Genomic DNA, 16118 nt, shown 5'->3' with positions numbered 1-16118 from the left:
ACGATTTATTCATCTCCACACTCAATAAAACGTCATCCTCGTAGCTGAAAATAAGTGTGCACTTCGCACTCACCAAAAAAGGAAGAAAAGCAATTGAATGTAGAATCGTCGATCAGCCCAAAGCATTAAAGATCGCAGGAGCTTTCTCGCTAAAAGTTGCTATGGTTATTCGGCGACGCAGGGCTGAAACAACTTTTCCTAGGCCCTAACGCGACGCATACTTTTCGCGTCGATTCTCAGATATTCCAACGTTCAAACAAAGCTAAGAGAATGCGAACATTTTATTCGAAAACCACTCAAAAAGTCTATCGATCCTCGAACAGATCCCGAATCCGAGCACCGATACGGCGATACGGGTGATGCTGTCTCACAGGTCCAGATGACCCAGAGCGATCTTGCGCAAAATGGGTGTAAAGTCTCATTCCTACATATATTCACATTATACCTACGTCAACGAGCATGAAAGAGCCCGAAATCGTCGGAAAGCAACTGCACATCACGGCTGCCGCGCACCGAACAAACTCGCATCCGCCAGCTCTGGGCGCTGCCATCTTGCCTGTGACGTCACGGCTCTTGGGCGGTCACGTGACGAGTGGTCACATTTGCGTAAAACATGGCGGCAACCGGGGGGGGGTGCCACTTCCGAACTTCCGGTTTATCACTCTAAGCCCCTCTACCTCGTTGACTTTTGGTCAGAACTGTTTGCCGCTACCACCGCTAGCGGATTCTTTTCGGCTTCTGGTTGGTCAAGAGCGCATGCCAAGCCCTTTTTCTGACTCTGCCGCACGCCCTGACTCTGCCCGCGCCTCCCATTGACCAAACTCTCTACATGTACGGCTCTGAGCGGCGCCAAAAGCCCATATTCACGTCACCCATCGCCTTTTTTTTTTCTTTTACCATTGAATAAACTAATCACGTGCAGTGATTGCGCCGCCATCCTGCGCTTTTTTCGGTGCGCGATTGGTTCAGATGCCGATAGCGAAGTGTGACGAAGCAGTTTTGGCGTTTGCTTGATTGACCTCATTGGATCGTAGCGTCGGGTGTGGTCGGACTTAGTCTGACACGGAGTATTGCAAAAATAGAAAATAACTTAAGAACTGACTTTTCGTCGAGTCACTGAGAGCAGGGAACGACGAACGCGACTTCGGTTCATTTCTTCTTCTTCTTCTTTTTTTTTGTGTTTTAATGGGAATAACCAACGTCACGCGGTCAGTGACAATGATGTCCGAAGAGTCGAAAGAGGTCATGAGTTGGCCGCGCGCATAAATTTCGTGATGTCTTCGCGTATAAAATCCAACAACCGCATCACTCGGTCTCATTTTATGCAGCGAACGTAAGGACGAAGACATCGTTTCTGCCATGAGAAGCAGCGGACGTCACGTCACGTCATATAACCCTACGTCTCAGCCCTAATACAGAGATTGACCACTCTTTGGAATTGCCACGAGTTGGGGTTCGCCAAATGTGTTTTGCGTGTATGCCAATTCACATTCGGGCAATGCCGTTCGCTTAACTATGCGTAAATGCCCATATATTCCCACTAACGGCTAGCTGAATTCACCGATACATAATATATAAACGAGTGAGATTCATTTTAACAAATTTCATCTGCCCAAAGTGACCGAGGACAAAAAAAATATCTCAAAAGTCAAATAAAAAAGCTCAGTGCTAAAATTGCTAAATCGTTAACACGAAAACTGCTTACAGTAACAGCGATTTTTGGAATGGCGCACACAAAACATTAGGGTCGTAGCAACGGCTCTTTCGCCGAGCCAAAACCGCGTTTTGAATTGGCGCATGTCGACGGCGCCGTTTCTTTGAGTATGCGGAGCTTTCTGCATAGGCTATTCTTTTCCTTCTCGGATCATCCGTGCACCTGATGTTCAGCGCTTTGTTCGCACGAGAGTTCCACATTTTCAATTTTAACCAGACCACTGGGTTAAGTTAGACCGCATAGCAACCGTTTTATTTACGAGTCAAGTATCTGAAGGATGGCCCACAATGGAATGAAAAACAGTTACAACATTCAATTAAAGTTCCAATTTGGGCCAGTTCATAATCACGTAGGTAAGAACTAAAAAAAACACAATGAGAATAAAATAGATGAAACAGGTAGCACTCACAGTTAACGTTTATTTCTAAAAAAAAAGCTACTTATATATGTACGTGGCCATACAGACAGTTCCTGCTGATTCCAGTGTAAACCACGTCACAAAAAGATAATACTCGTTTGCCGATAAAGTCAGTTACGTGTCAGTTATACATGTACTTATCACCCTTTGCTTTAATTTCTACAGCTGAATGTAGATATCTAGAAAACCTATCTGGATACCTAGCCAACCCTCTGCGGTCGCTATATGACGGGCCACATGGGGAACGACTGCAGTGAGTGGCAAGGTGTCCCGGCGAGGCTGCTTGCGTGGCTGCGCCCTGCTCGCGCGCACAATCATCGAAGTACTCGCCTCTCTGGCCGACATGAGAAGATCCGCGCGCGTGACAAGGGTATTTTATACACCACTCCCGTGGTGCTCTATTTGTATTTCGTGCGGTGCCACTGAGCTGTGGGTGCATGCGCAGCGTCCGATATACCGCACAGAACATCAACAGCGCATGTTCAGAAGGTGTTCCACAGCCCGGCAAAGAAAAACAGCAGCAGGCAGAAGGCAATTTTTTTTTTTTTGCAATGGTCTATAGAATTTTTGGGATCATTGATCCTACGGAGCAACCGCGACTGCAGTGAAAACAATGTGTACATCGTACCGAGCGGTCACTTTCTTAAGATTAAGCCTGACGGTGTTTGTGTGCATGTAGAGAATTAAAACAGACCTCATCGTATCTCTGTCGCGGGGTTGCTTCAGTGTCCATTTACTTTTCTTTGCCAGGCTTTCTGCCACCTCAACCTTCTGTGTTCCTGAGTCTCGGGTTTTATTACCATGAATCATCACCAGCTCGCTTGTTTTTTAAGTATTATTGCAGTTATTGCTCTGAGGGAAAACCGCCCTCTCCAGCCGCGTTACCTGCTTCTCGAAACTTTCTTGGGCTCATGTGCCTGCAGGACTTCTTGATAGCCGCCTGTAGAAACATAGAGTCAATGCTTTTTTTTTTTTTTTACTATTCTTGAATAGGCATGTCCAGCCAACCCTTGTTTTGTCTGCTAGAGAGTGCCCCTTGTACCCGTTCTCCAGGGAATATTATTGTTATTCTTGTCCAGGTCGCTTGCACCTTCGCATTATTTACATTATCAATATAAAACAGCGAGCAAACGCCATAATAAAACAAGAAAATATAAGACAAAATTAAACGATAAGAGAATAGTAAACAGTAAATGAACTAGAACAATGAAACAACACTATACAATATGATATCAAGAAGCAATAAGACAACCAGAAACAACTAAACAACAAGAAAAAATAAGGTAATACTTAGCAATAACGAGACAAGATCAACAATAAAAAGAGTTACTAATATGACAATGGAAAAATCTATAACAGCGATAAGGATGTGTGAGGTATTTTAACGCCTTTTATTCTCATTAACGCTTTTTAAGTGTTTCAAGAATGAATGAATTAATGCATTAATTCCGTAAGAAGCAAGGTTCGAAGAATTCTGGAGACCGAAGGGCTTGCATTTGACCGTATTACTATTGTTTGTTTTATGCATTGTTTTCTTATGTAGCGCTAAGAACTAGTGTGCGTGTATGCAGCCGGGTAACTAATTCAAAAAGAGAATAAAGTGAATCATGGTTCCAAGCTTCTTCAGCGACCGTTGGTTGCGATGGCACAGCCGAACGATCTCGCATCTTAGTATCGTAGTTGTTATTCGAGGCCAATGCGAGGGGAGGGGGAAAGGAGAAGGAGGGGGGTCTTGCCTGCGCGTGAATATTTCGGGAACTGGCAGCTGTTCCCAAGGAATGGGGCGTGGAAACTGCAACCGTTTGTTACATGTGGGAAACAGCTCGTGGTTTAAATGTTTACCATAAGTATTCGCTACCTCGTACGCTAGGCTGAACGATGAAACCATGCAACCATATTTATAGGGGAGCAAAACAATATTTTCAAAAATATGTATCTGGTTTTTGTGTCTTTTTTCGACAAAATATACAAGGGTACAATGGTCTGCTCGTCTGAAATATTTTCGGAGCCTTTGTTTAAACGAGATTCTGCATTTTATAGATCCTAGATATTATTCCTAACGTATATGTTTCAAGCCATGTCATATCGCTTATCACTAGTCAAAGTGGCAGGGGACACTTAATAGTCACCCTGAGTCTATTTTCGGACATTTTGTAGTGCTGCGTATTATGTAGAAATTATTTTGACAGCAGCCATAGAATCAATGTATAGAGAAGCTATCACTTTTGCACCTAGCTTGCCCAATCATCTTGATGCCGCCTTGCATCTGCGCTTGAATTCGAGCAATATTGCTAAAAATAGCGCATGAGATGGCAATTTATTCTGTTGTATAAATAAAGAAACAGAAATTAATAAAGTTCTGCATAGGTTGCATGGGTTGTTGTTGTTTTTCACCAATATTTGTCTGGTTATTTTGATCTTACTATTAAATTAAAGCAAGTTTTACTGAAGCGTGTGTAACCCGGCTACATCAAATTCCTACATCAAAGCCTGTCCGCACGGAGTTGGCCAATTTATTCTGTTATTAGGTCGACAAATAAGCGCAATAACTTTTTTTCGGGCTATTTCTTATTCTTATATATTTTTTTTTTCATTTTCATTTGCGTATAACTCTTTGTACACGTAAATTTAGGGACGAAGACACTGCGTCAACACAAAAATTGTGTTCCCAGATAACCGTTTCCAAAATAATTTACGAGGCGGACAAAATTAATTATGGCGTTGAAGTAAGAGGTTGAAATTATGAACACTTCCTCTGCTTCTGCTTCTCCACAAAACACCTAACTTTATTTTACATATTTTGGAGTTCTCTGGGGAAAGTGAACCCGCAACTTTTCGCTGAAAGTGGGGCTGGAGCGATTCCATTCGTCCTTCGTGCCGGCTGGTGTGCCTTCAAATCTTCTTTCCCCGTGTGTATTGCAACACACTTCGCACATTTAAAGTTTATTTACTCAACGTGGGTTTTGGGCAACACAGCCCTTCCTCCAAACATCTGCTATTAACTATTTCAGCATTTTTATTAACCCGCGCAAGATCAATCGCTTTCTTCTCGTTGCCAATCAACTACTTTAATCTCCCTTGCCCGTACAGGTATTGTCTGCAGGAGTAATTCGGGCGAATGCCATTGTATTCTTACGCGCTGTAGGAAACATTTGTTTAGCCGGTTAATCATTTAGAAATTAATGAAAACTGATTTCTAGGTACCTTGTCCCAGTTGTTCGAACTATTGAAGATGTGTGAGCTCAGACATGCTGTGCTGTGGTGTTTACATTTGTTTATTAATTGACACTTTTAGTATAGTGTTGCTGGCTCTTGCATGGGCAATACAGAGCAATATAGCGTACGTGAAAAACTACCTACTCGGACCGATTTGAGTGTTGCGTTCCGTATACGTTGTGCATTAAGTACACGCTGACAGGCGGATATCTCGCAAGCTCGCCTTGATTTGAGTGCTTCCGGCACCACATGTTCCTAAAACTACATTGAGAATTAAAACGTTTCCAAACATTTTATTTTAAATTAAGTCAAGCCGCAGCTGCCTGGTCAACAGTGAGTTTCTGCGGGGTACGGAGGCGAGTACAGGTGAGTATCCAAATTCGATCACGCTGCCTCCGTCAATTGTCCTGTGGAAACGGTACCTTTATTCAATGCTATTATGAGAAGGCATTTATGACCTACTGACGTCTAGCGCACGCCGACAACTTCGGCGATTCTTTTAACTTCGCCCGTCCGTCGGTGACGAACTGCGCGAAAAGTAAGGCTTAGTGGTAGGCAGATCGCAGCGTTCACGCACATTGCAAGAAATGAATGTTCTCCCTATGCACTCCTTCAGCTGCATAGCAATCGGGTTAGACTGCGGTAGGTTCAGGAAAGAAATGCCAGCTAAAACCACGTAACTTTACGTAACACAGAACTTTGCAAACACCACGTCGCCCATGCTGCGCCAGTCACGGGAGGGAGTGACGTCAGCCACGTAGCTTTGCCAAGCCATCCTCCCGCGTCGCCCGCCTCTTTGTCCATCCTCCTCGCCAGTCCCTCTTTCAAATATGAACAACACGTGACCATCGAATGGTACACTCTCCGGCAATATGAAAGACCCACTGGGAGCGCGTGGCAGAGGCGGTGGCTGAGGGGGGGGGGCGCTGCGCACGCTTTGGGCAATTCCATGTCGCTCGGAGGGGAGGCCTCACTCGGTGCTCAGCTGCGCCAGCCGCGCCGCCGAAACAGGACACTACAAAAGGCACCACTCCGACAAATCGTGAAAATGGAAGCGGACGCGCCCGCTTCGGGCCCGCTTCAATTTCCACGATTTGTCGGAGTCGTGTGCTTTGTAGTGTCCTGTTTGGACACCCCTTTACGCGGCACGCCTGGGAGTATTGTAAAAGAGGCTCGATTGAAGTCTCGTTATCGCGGGTGCTTTTATCAATTTTTTTGTACAAATTATCAAATCAAGCACTGCGAAAACACAAAGATTACAGTTATGCTGATGTCCTGTAGAAAGCGCGCTCTCCCGCTAAACCGAAATCAAAATTTAAGCACGTCTCGACGCGGCTCGCCAGCTGGCGCGGCTGAGCAGCGAGTTAGCGAGTGAGGCCTCCCCTCCGAGCGGCATGGAACTGCCCAAAGCGCGAACAGCGCCCCCCTCAGCCGCCGCCTCTGCCACGCGCTCCGAGTGGGTCTTTCATATTGCCGGAGAGTGTACATGGTTCCGTCTACGAACTCAGTGGCACCAGGCTCTACCGTGGTTCTGTTGACGATCGCGGCAGCTGACTGCGCCTGCTGCCTTTTATTTGGTGGTGTAAAATAAATTAAAAAAAACGGTGTTTTGTTTTTGTTTTGTTTTTTTACACACCATTACCTTCATGCCAGTGGATTGCAGCGTTCTAACAATGTGCGTAACTTCATTCAGCTTGAGAAATGTGTTTTGAACCTAAAAAAATATCAATATTTACGAATTTTGACCGCATTACTTTTTGAACGACCGTGTGAAATGTTTTGAGGAGCGTTCACAGTCACACAAGTTCATTAAACGCTGGGGGGTGTTCTTGGCATGCATCGAAACCAACATTGAACCATGAAGATGAATTTGACTAGAGTGTTTTATCAATATATATCGTGGCCAACGTTGGATGAGCTCGATTTAACTTGCCAGGGGCACACCTGATACGATTGTCGAAGTCATGAGATTTGAAGTGAACGAAACTCCACTTCGATGAACTACGCTCACTGTTGTAACAAATGGCCGACATCCATCATTTGAGCAGGCCGGTGGCTCTCGGAAATCTAAGAGAACCGCTTATAAGTTGTTGCTGCGAAGTTCAGGACGCAATCCAACAGGGGAGTGCCGGTGAACGAAACTCGCAGCGGATGGTTTCTGCAGCCGTTTACATACACTGCAAAGCCCCATCTTGGTCTCGGCAACGCTACACACTTTCGTTGGATTGTCCTTTTGTCGTGGTCCATCGTCCGCCCGGCAGAGTCACGCGCGTCTCGCCGGTCTTGCCTTCACGCTGCTCTCGTTAAGCCTACCAGACGGTGCGAGTGCCGTACTCCGACGCGCGCAGGTGACACATTGCGCACCGCGTCCGCTCCTCGAGTTTTGTTTGGTAAAAACCTTCCAGAAGCACGACGGACCGCAACGAGCAGATCGCGGTCCGCCAAAGCCACGTGACTCCACCCGACCGCGTTGTATTTTTTTCCTCCGGTTCTCCTGCTTTTGAAGCAGACGACGACGACGACGCACTTGCCTGAACCGTTTGTCGCGCGATCGTTTGTGACTTATATCCCTTCAGCTGAATGTTCTGCGATTGAAGATCGATTAGCCGGACAACTTTTAGAACGACCTCAAAGCAACCTCGAGGACGACCTCAAGGACGACGTTTAGGACGACTTCAGGAACGATTTCTAGGACGACCTCGAGGACAACATCTAGGACGACGCCTAGAGAAATTCAGCCTTTCCACTCTGGTGAAAACCAGAGTGAAAGGCTGGAAAGGTTGTCGCCATCTGTGAGCAAAAGGCCGGCAAGCCGATTGTCTGGTTGCCGCGGTCGCTCATAGATGGCGGTCGCTGTCTAGAGTTTTGTGTCGACATCTCTTTGCGGGGGACACGACCCTGGGGAAACTAGCCCTTAACAGGTTTATTGTAAAAGGGGGCGGCCGAGCGGCTTGCTTGCTTTCGCATTCACAACTCGTAAGAAATGCTTAGGTGTACCTCGATCTTTTTTTTTGTTTTTTTTTTTTTCTTAGCAAACGTAAATGCTAATTTTGAGTTTAAAAACTTTGGTCCAGATTCGTCTGAAGCGTTATTGATAGCCTTTTGACCTTAATCAGCTGCAAGATAACATCAATTCCTTAGTTGCTCTGAACAAACGCTTTGTTGTATTTCTCAATCTCTTGAGAGCAGCGTTAAACCAAGGCGATTTGAAGTTTGATTTAACAAACGGAAGGTGATGCAGATGGTGTTCAATGATGTAACTTAATCTTTAACCCAATTCGGCTTCAACGGTCCAGTCTAAAAATGCTGTAGGTGCGACTTATGGCATCGAACAGTTCATAGTTAATACAGGGTGTCACAAAAGAAAATTTACAAGATATTTGTTACCGCAAAAATAAACTAGGCATTGCCGAACGCTCATTCTCCGCCCAACGGTAGAGCTAGAGGTCACAACCAGATGCCAAAGTTTCAGCCCGATCCGATAACTTCATCAAAAGTTATAAGAGATTTTCTGAAAATTTAAATGGAAAATGGCGCCTATTTTTGCCCATTTTCGGATTCTGGTGCCATAAAGCCCCATGTGTTTGAAAACTCCGTCGGCCGCCATTTTCCCGTTGAAACTTTCAGAAAATCACTCATAACTTTTGATTATGTTAACGGATCGGGCTGAAACTTTGGCATCTGGTTGTGACCTCTGGCTCTACCTTTGGGCGGAGAATGAGCGTTCGACGATGCCTAGTTTATTTTTGCGGTGAAAAAAACCGTGTAAATTTTCTTTTGTGACACCCTGTACTATCAAAATCGGCCCGGGCGTAATCACGAATGCGTTTAGCATACTTGAAGAGAAAATACTTCGGAACTTCACGAAAGAAAACGGCTGGATTAAGTAGCTACTGAGACAAAACAGGTAGGAAATCAATTCCACGGGGTCACAAGACGTGGTTAAGACAAGACCAATAGCATCGGCCGCTGAAGATGTGATTTTCAGTGGGGAACCAGTTGCGTAAGGTCAGAATCGTAATAAACGTTTAAGAACTCCTGGCTTTACTTTCAGGTAACTAAGGAACATAAACAGGAGTACCTTGAGACCAACGAATAGTTGGCTTGTTAAAATTGTTAAAATTGCCAAAAATAAATAACTGGGGGTATGAAGCCTAAATACAATAGCGTTCACAGTATCACGCAGCAACTCGATACAGTGTAAAAGCTAAACCACATTGTGCGTTTTTTCGAGGCATTTTTTTTGGATTTCAGCGGACGTATTCTCTATGTAGGGTGGCCGTGGAATCGAGCGCATCTTCGACGTCTCAAGGTCGACGTAAATACGCATGTTTTCGGTGATCCGACTGAGAAAGATCTCGACGCTTCTGCGTATTTCGGCGTGGAGTATCCAGAAGTGTACGGCGCGGTGCCGGCCAATCAGCTTGCGAATTGACAGCCGCCACTGCTTAACTTGCTTGAGGATCGGCTTATCGAGCTTTGCGGACGGCTGGCTTGCTCGACTGCCGAATAGTGCCGTTCGCTCGTTGCCTTCGGCGGTTTATCGGTGAGCTGCATAAAACCGCCATATCTCTTCCGAACGAACGATGAACGATTGAGACAGAAAAAGGTAATTTCTCTATGGCGGACGATGTAAAAAAAAAAAAAGGGGGGGGGGGGGGGGCGGCTTTGAGCACCGATTGCAATCGTCCTTCTGCTGGAACTTGATGGCCACTTAACGACTGCAATGCGTATTTTAGATAAGTGTTAGCAAATTAGGCTTTCGTCGCATGACTACCATTCGGTTATTTCCGTCCCTTTGCGGAACGCTATAATATAGCCGCCGAGCTGCTTCTTATCTTGTTTTATAATTTGATTTAAACTCTTATTTAGTAGCCCGAGTCCTGCTGCACTGTGCCAAATGTCTCGGAGGTGCCGACAAAAAGCGGGTTATGTGGTTTAACGATATTCCCGCCTTTCCTTCTGCGAAAAGCGCCCGTCAAATGCCGCGATGCCCGCTAAGACGTACGTAAATATGTCGAGAGATCTTCCTACGCAGGTCGGCCTTAAGGTTATGCGGACTATCACATGCACGAGGGATATGGTTTGGTGGTTCAGTTTCAAACGTACAAATACTAGTTTTAAACTGGACGCAGTGTTTACAACAAATGACTCCATATAACCAGCAACTGCGGCAAGAACGCCTTTGCCTGTCCGCGTTCACTTGCACGTGACGCGTTACAAGTAACGAATTTTTTCGTTCCTGATTACTTCTTGGAAACACGGTAACGCCCTCGTTTGTTTTCTAATAGAAGGAGGAACGAATGCATTTTTCTTACTTTTTGATAGAGTAAGGACTAACGACGTTTAGTTATGTCGGGAGGGGAACGTCTACAACCCAAGTACCCAACCTCTTTTTCACCCTGGCCTTTAATTTTCGCGACAAGAAAACGCTAAGAAGATCACAAAAAGATGCGCAGAAGTTATATCAGTATGGTCAGTGTTATCCCTGATTGGACGCTGTAAGAAGCGAGGAATTATTAGCGACGCGAATATTGCAGGCGGCTACTAGTTCATAAAAGCGACAGACCCAAAGTAACGAGAAAATATTTAGTCACTTTCAAGGTGATGTAACGCGCTCCTTAGCAGTCGCTGTAACGAGTAACATGCTAGTTACTTTTCAAGTGCGAAAAGAGTAATGGTATTCAGTAACGGGTATGCGACCGGGCACACCATGGCTCCGTCGTCAACTGCCAGGCCCTGTGAGTATAGAGGAGGCTATACCAAGTGAGTATAGAGGCGCCTTTTCTGGGAAAGGCGCCATGCGCCTTTCCCATAAACGGCGCGCGGCAGGTGTCTCGAGCATTTCCACAACAATGAATGGCGCCACTTTTGCAGGAAAGAGGGGCTTTAGGATAAGGTATTTTGTGGAGGAGCATCTCTGCTGACAGACATGGTCACGGCTTCGTGAAACTTCAAACCAGTGGGTAAAGTCAAGCGAGCGTAGCACAAAAACGTTACACGCAAAAAAAAAAATACAGAAAACGAAAAAAAGACACAATATTGCAGGGTTTAAAAGTGTGCTGTAGTTTCAATCACGTGCAAGATGCGAAATTGAAAAATCTCCCCCTGGTTTTGCCTTTCTGAGTTATTAAGCTCAGGCCAGAGGCTATCGCACGAATCATCCCCGAAGGAAAAATCCATCAATGTAACCCTGTTTGGCAGTCAATGTTTTCTAGTGGACCGCTGACTGTGCCTGACTGTACGTCAAGCATGTCTGATCGGCCAACAAGTTACTCTGACCGACAGTCAAACTCCAGTCAGACTCCACTTGTCTGCTTTCTGATGGTTTCCTGGTGGCAGACGGCCGCCGCGAAATGCCATCAAGATGTCTTGGTCGCGATTCTGATTGTACATCGATTGTCTCTGACTGTACGTCAAAAAGCTTTCACGTGCAGACAGACGTACGGTTAAAGGACGTAAAGTTCGTTCGGATGCCACTATTTCGTCAAATCTATGAATACGAAAAATATACCATGCACAAGAAAACGATTTCGGGACGTGAGCCCATAAAACCGCTAATGTTAGAGATATGCCACGCAGCCGACCGACAACCTTGATCAGAAGCCCGCCGAAACGCCGTCGCTTCGCCCATAGAGGCTTCGCCGAGCTTTCATGAACGATCGCTGTCGACTCGTTTTGTTTGCCCGCTTGCTCCAACCTGTCGATCCTGCCCGGGCTCTACAATGTCTTATGTTTTAGTAGAATTTCTACTCGACAAGACCCAGCCTGTTGTGAGTTCCGCCGATGTAAGGGACTTTAGCGGTGTAGTTGAAGACGACAAGGTGTACCAGGTCTACTGGGCCGGAGACGCGCGAACAAAAGGATCGCTCTACAACGCAAACGTACTCTACATGGCAGGTGAGTAGAACTGAAGTACGGCGAGTGATGTACGGGTGCTTTGCATAACATGCTGAAGGCTTAACTGCATTTGCAGCCGAAGCTTCTCGTATAAAAAGATTGGTCAAATCGAGTTTCCAAAGCGATGGCATAGCATAGGGGTTAAGGTGTCCGATTTGTACGCAAGTGGTCGCGGGTTCGATGCGCGGTGGTCCTGCTTATTTTTGTTTCTCGAGCATTTTGTTTTATAGAGGCATTCGGCGATATTTGTGAGTGCGTATAGCTTTACTCTTATATAAATGCTGCCATTGTTGATAAAATTCACTTGGCAGTGGCAGTCAGACGTCACCTGATAGACCATCAGATGACGTTTGATGGTCCATCACGTTCCACCAAGGCTGCTGACTGGTATTCATTGTCCCAAATTACGTGTCTTGATGGAATTTTCAATAGGGTCTGTTCGAAACCGGTCGCTTCTGAACACCGAGTGCTCCGCGTTCGAGAATGTCGCTGGAACAGACCTATATTCTTTGTATTTTTCTTCCACTAACCATGTATGATACCCGGAAAACAATAAAAGCGGATCTAAGCAAATTATTTTCATACTTTTTTATTTATTTTTTGTTTGAACGCCGCGTTGCAAGTTACACGCAGTATACACGCAGTAAACCACGCCTTTGACCGCACCGAGGGTGGCCGAACGTGATTTCTTACTTTTACACACCGCAGCCAAGTATACAAAGGTGGTAGTTCTCAGAAAGCGGTTATTCAAATGATCTATAGGGCGAGGCAAGCTCTACCATTTCCTTGACACCGCGATATGTAGGACATTGCAGCATCGGTGAGGAAGAGCGGTCAAGAGTCGATCGGGAAGCAGCGGTCGCCCACTCATTCGGCAACATGCCGTTTGTAAACTGCCGCTGTCAGTTATTTAGAGAGCAGTTCACTGGGAATACAATAAAGAGATCAACCGTGCGGCATTGTGATAACGTTCTAATTGGTGCCAGTAAAAGGGCAGACGAATGAAGAAATAATGAGCAATAAAATGTGTTTTGTGCTAAAGTAATCGAAAAGTGTTATATATATATATATATATATATATATATATATATATATATATATATATATATATATATATATATATATATATATATATATATATATATATATATATATATATATATATTGCGCTGTTTACGAAGTGTTGTCTAGTCCGGTTGCTTTTAGAAAACATAGTAGGGCACAAGTGACAATTTCAAATTGCTAAATATGAAAACGAAGATATGTATCCGTCGCGAAACTTGTATGATTCGCTCATTTCCTGAGCTTATCATAAACAATATGTTGCATAAGATATAGTGTCGATAAAGGAAAAATATATAAAGAAACTTCAGAGTGTGTTATACCTGTATGACGGTTTCATCACCTTGTTCCATGGTGTGCATGCGTTTGTATCGTAATGAGTACGTTTGCGACTGACCTTATTGGACTGCCCCGCCTGCGCCTGTGCCATTATATCTCGTTATATTCATTCCCGCAGGTGTGCATTGCGTTGTTGGTTTAAAGCCGTCAACGTAACTCCTCCGATAATTCATCGCTCTGGTTGAAATGCTTCCGAGCTTCCGATGTAAGATTGATTGCCAAGGATAGAATTCAAACCTACGCGAGCAGAGCCTGGTCGACCATAAAAAAGCTTTCACCTAGAACTAGACGACAAAGCACAAGAACTGTCCACTACCAGATGCGTCCCAGACATCGGGTTTAACGAGTAAAACAAATTAACCACTAAACAGGCAAACCACTAAATAAAATCTCGTACGTTCACGTCAATTAAAGAACTCGTAAAGCTAATGATCCACGGTAGGCGCAGAGCAAATCACAAGGCCAAAACAACCAAAAAATAAAGTCTGCGCAGTGACGATTTTCATGACTTTTCAAGAGATCATGTCATCCCCAGTGTCACAGCGTGCATTGCATTTCTAGGTCAAATCATTTCGTCCCGCCTTCGTCATTCGCTCTGCTTTCTCCATAGATGGCAGAGATCGTCTCTCGAAATTGAACAGCCTTGATGGTTTCCTTTGCAAGAAAGAAGAAACAACACGCATCGCGAAGTACCTAAAGATGGTACAAAATGCAGTCTGTGTGTCCATTCGGTTGCTGTGCGCCATTTGCTTCCTACAATCTGGGTGAGATTGCTACGTCGTGTGCCACTCCAGTCGTGCGCCACTCCAGTCGTGCGGTAGAATTGCCAGGGCTCTCTTTCACACGGTCTTGGCTAAAGCTCTGTTTCTACCAAGCCGCCCATGCACCGTCGCACTGACGGAGCAAAAAGCAAGGAGAATGTATAGGAACTTTTGTCAGAATGCTGTGTGGAAAAGCAGACGCACCGAACTTTTTTCGACAGCAAAATAAATGATCACTTCAAAGCAACGCGAGGTCAATGAACAGAATAGGAAACAAAAAACAACAGCGGCACGCTTGGAAGAAGAAGGAATGAACTGAACTCGTGTAGATCGTCGACTGTCGATTAAAACACACAGATACAAATAGGGGACACTCAAGCAGCTGCGCTTGATATGTATCATTGTGCTCGCTCTTTCGTTTTTATCTTAGATTTTCCATCTCTTACAATGTTTTATTTCTTTTATCGCGAACCTACTCGCTTATACGCCGTACTTCTAAGCTATAAAAGAAAAAAAAGCAGAAAATAGGCGAGGCTCTTGAACGGGACCGTCAAACACTATGATGTTGCAAACGTACCTTACCTGAACTACTCAGCAAATTTTCCGTGTGAACACTGTTTCGTGATACACTTGGAGCACCAATTATTCGCTTAATCGGTTTAGCCAATCAGAAGAGAAAACGGTATCAAAGTCAGTGACGCAGGCACTCTCAGTGGCGGGAAGGCGTTCGCCCCCTTTGACCCCCGAGACTGGACTTACTGAAGCCGATAGTCGTTCACATTGCCCAAACTGGCAAAAGAGAGATCAGTATTCGAAGTTCCGATTGCATCGCGAGACAACTTATAAAGGATAACGCCGTAAGCACCTCACGTACAGCGGACACTACGATCATCTAAGACATCTGGCGCGTGTACTTTTCCCCAAGGCATTTGGGAAAGCCTTCAATCTGTAGAGGAGTTCGGCGAATGACGTGGCTGACTCCCAGAAAGACAGATTGAACTGCGACACTGGGCAAGACGTTAGCGAGCGAAACGTCCCTTCGCAGACCATTTTTCTTTGTTTTTAGGTCTAAACATATTTTCAGCATCGCCACTCTCCCAGTTAAGTCCATGTATCAGAGCGACTCGCTCTCCCAAGTGCCTTGTGGGAAAGTAAACGCGCTGGAAGTTTTGAGTCGCTATCCCAGTGCTCGTACACGATGCAGAAGACACGCTGCTCGCGGCAGAGCCTGTAGACAGTTTTTGAACGACCAATGGGAACGTCACACAAGGAATGTCTCAGACAGTGACTACAGACTGACACGCCGTTCTAGCAGTCTGAGGGCAGATTTAGAGTTCAGAGCTACGCAGAAAGGTAAGCGCGCGGCACTTTTCTTGCGTCTGTTTGCGCTCTGGGTCGAATGCCAGCCACTTAATGAATTGCTCGGTTACAGGACTTACCCTCGACGACGCTGTCTCTGATCAATCGATCTGGCGGCACAAGGAGGCGTCATCCCGACACGCGGCGGAAGCGTATCCTCCTCAGCGGGGCGGCGGCGGAGACCGACCTTTCCCCGCCGCGGTTCGGAGAGCGACTGGGCCCGGACCTGGCTTCCGCGGAAGCGCGGCGCAGCGGGGCACCCCCTCGCGAACCCGCCGAGTGGTCCCCGTCCGCTCTTTTCGCCGGTGCGCGCGCAGTCCAAGGTGTCCCGGTCTCAGCGACTCGCCAA

This window comes from Ixodes scapularis, unplaced genomic scaffold, assembly GCF_016920785.2.
Source record: "Ixodes scapularis isolate PalLabHiFi unplaced genomic scaffold, ASM1692078v2 PGA_scaffold0__279_contigs__length_252992795, whole genome shotgun sequence".
Classification (NCBI taxonomy): Eukaryota; Metazoa; Arthropoda; class Arachnida; order Ixodida; family Ixodidae; genus Ixodes; species Ixodes scapularis.
This window is presented reverse-complemented; position numbering follows the sequence as displayed.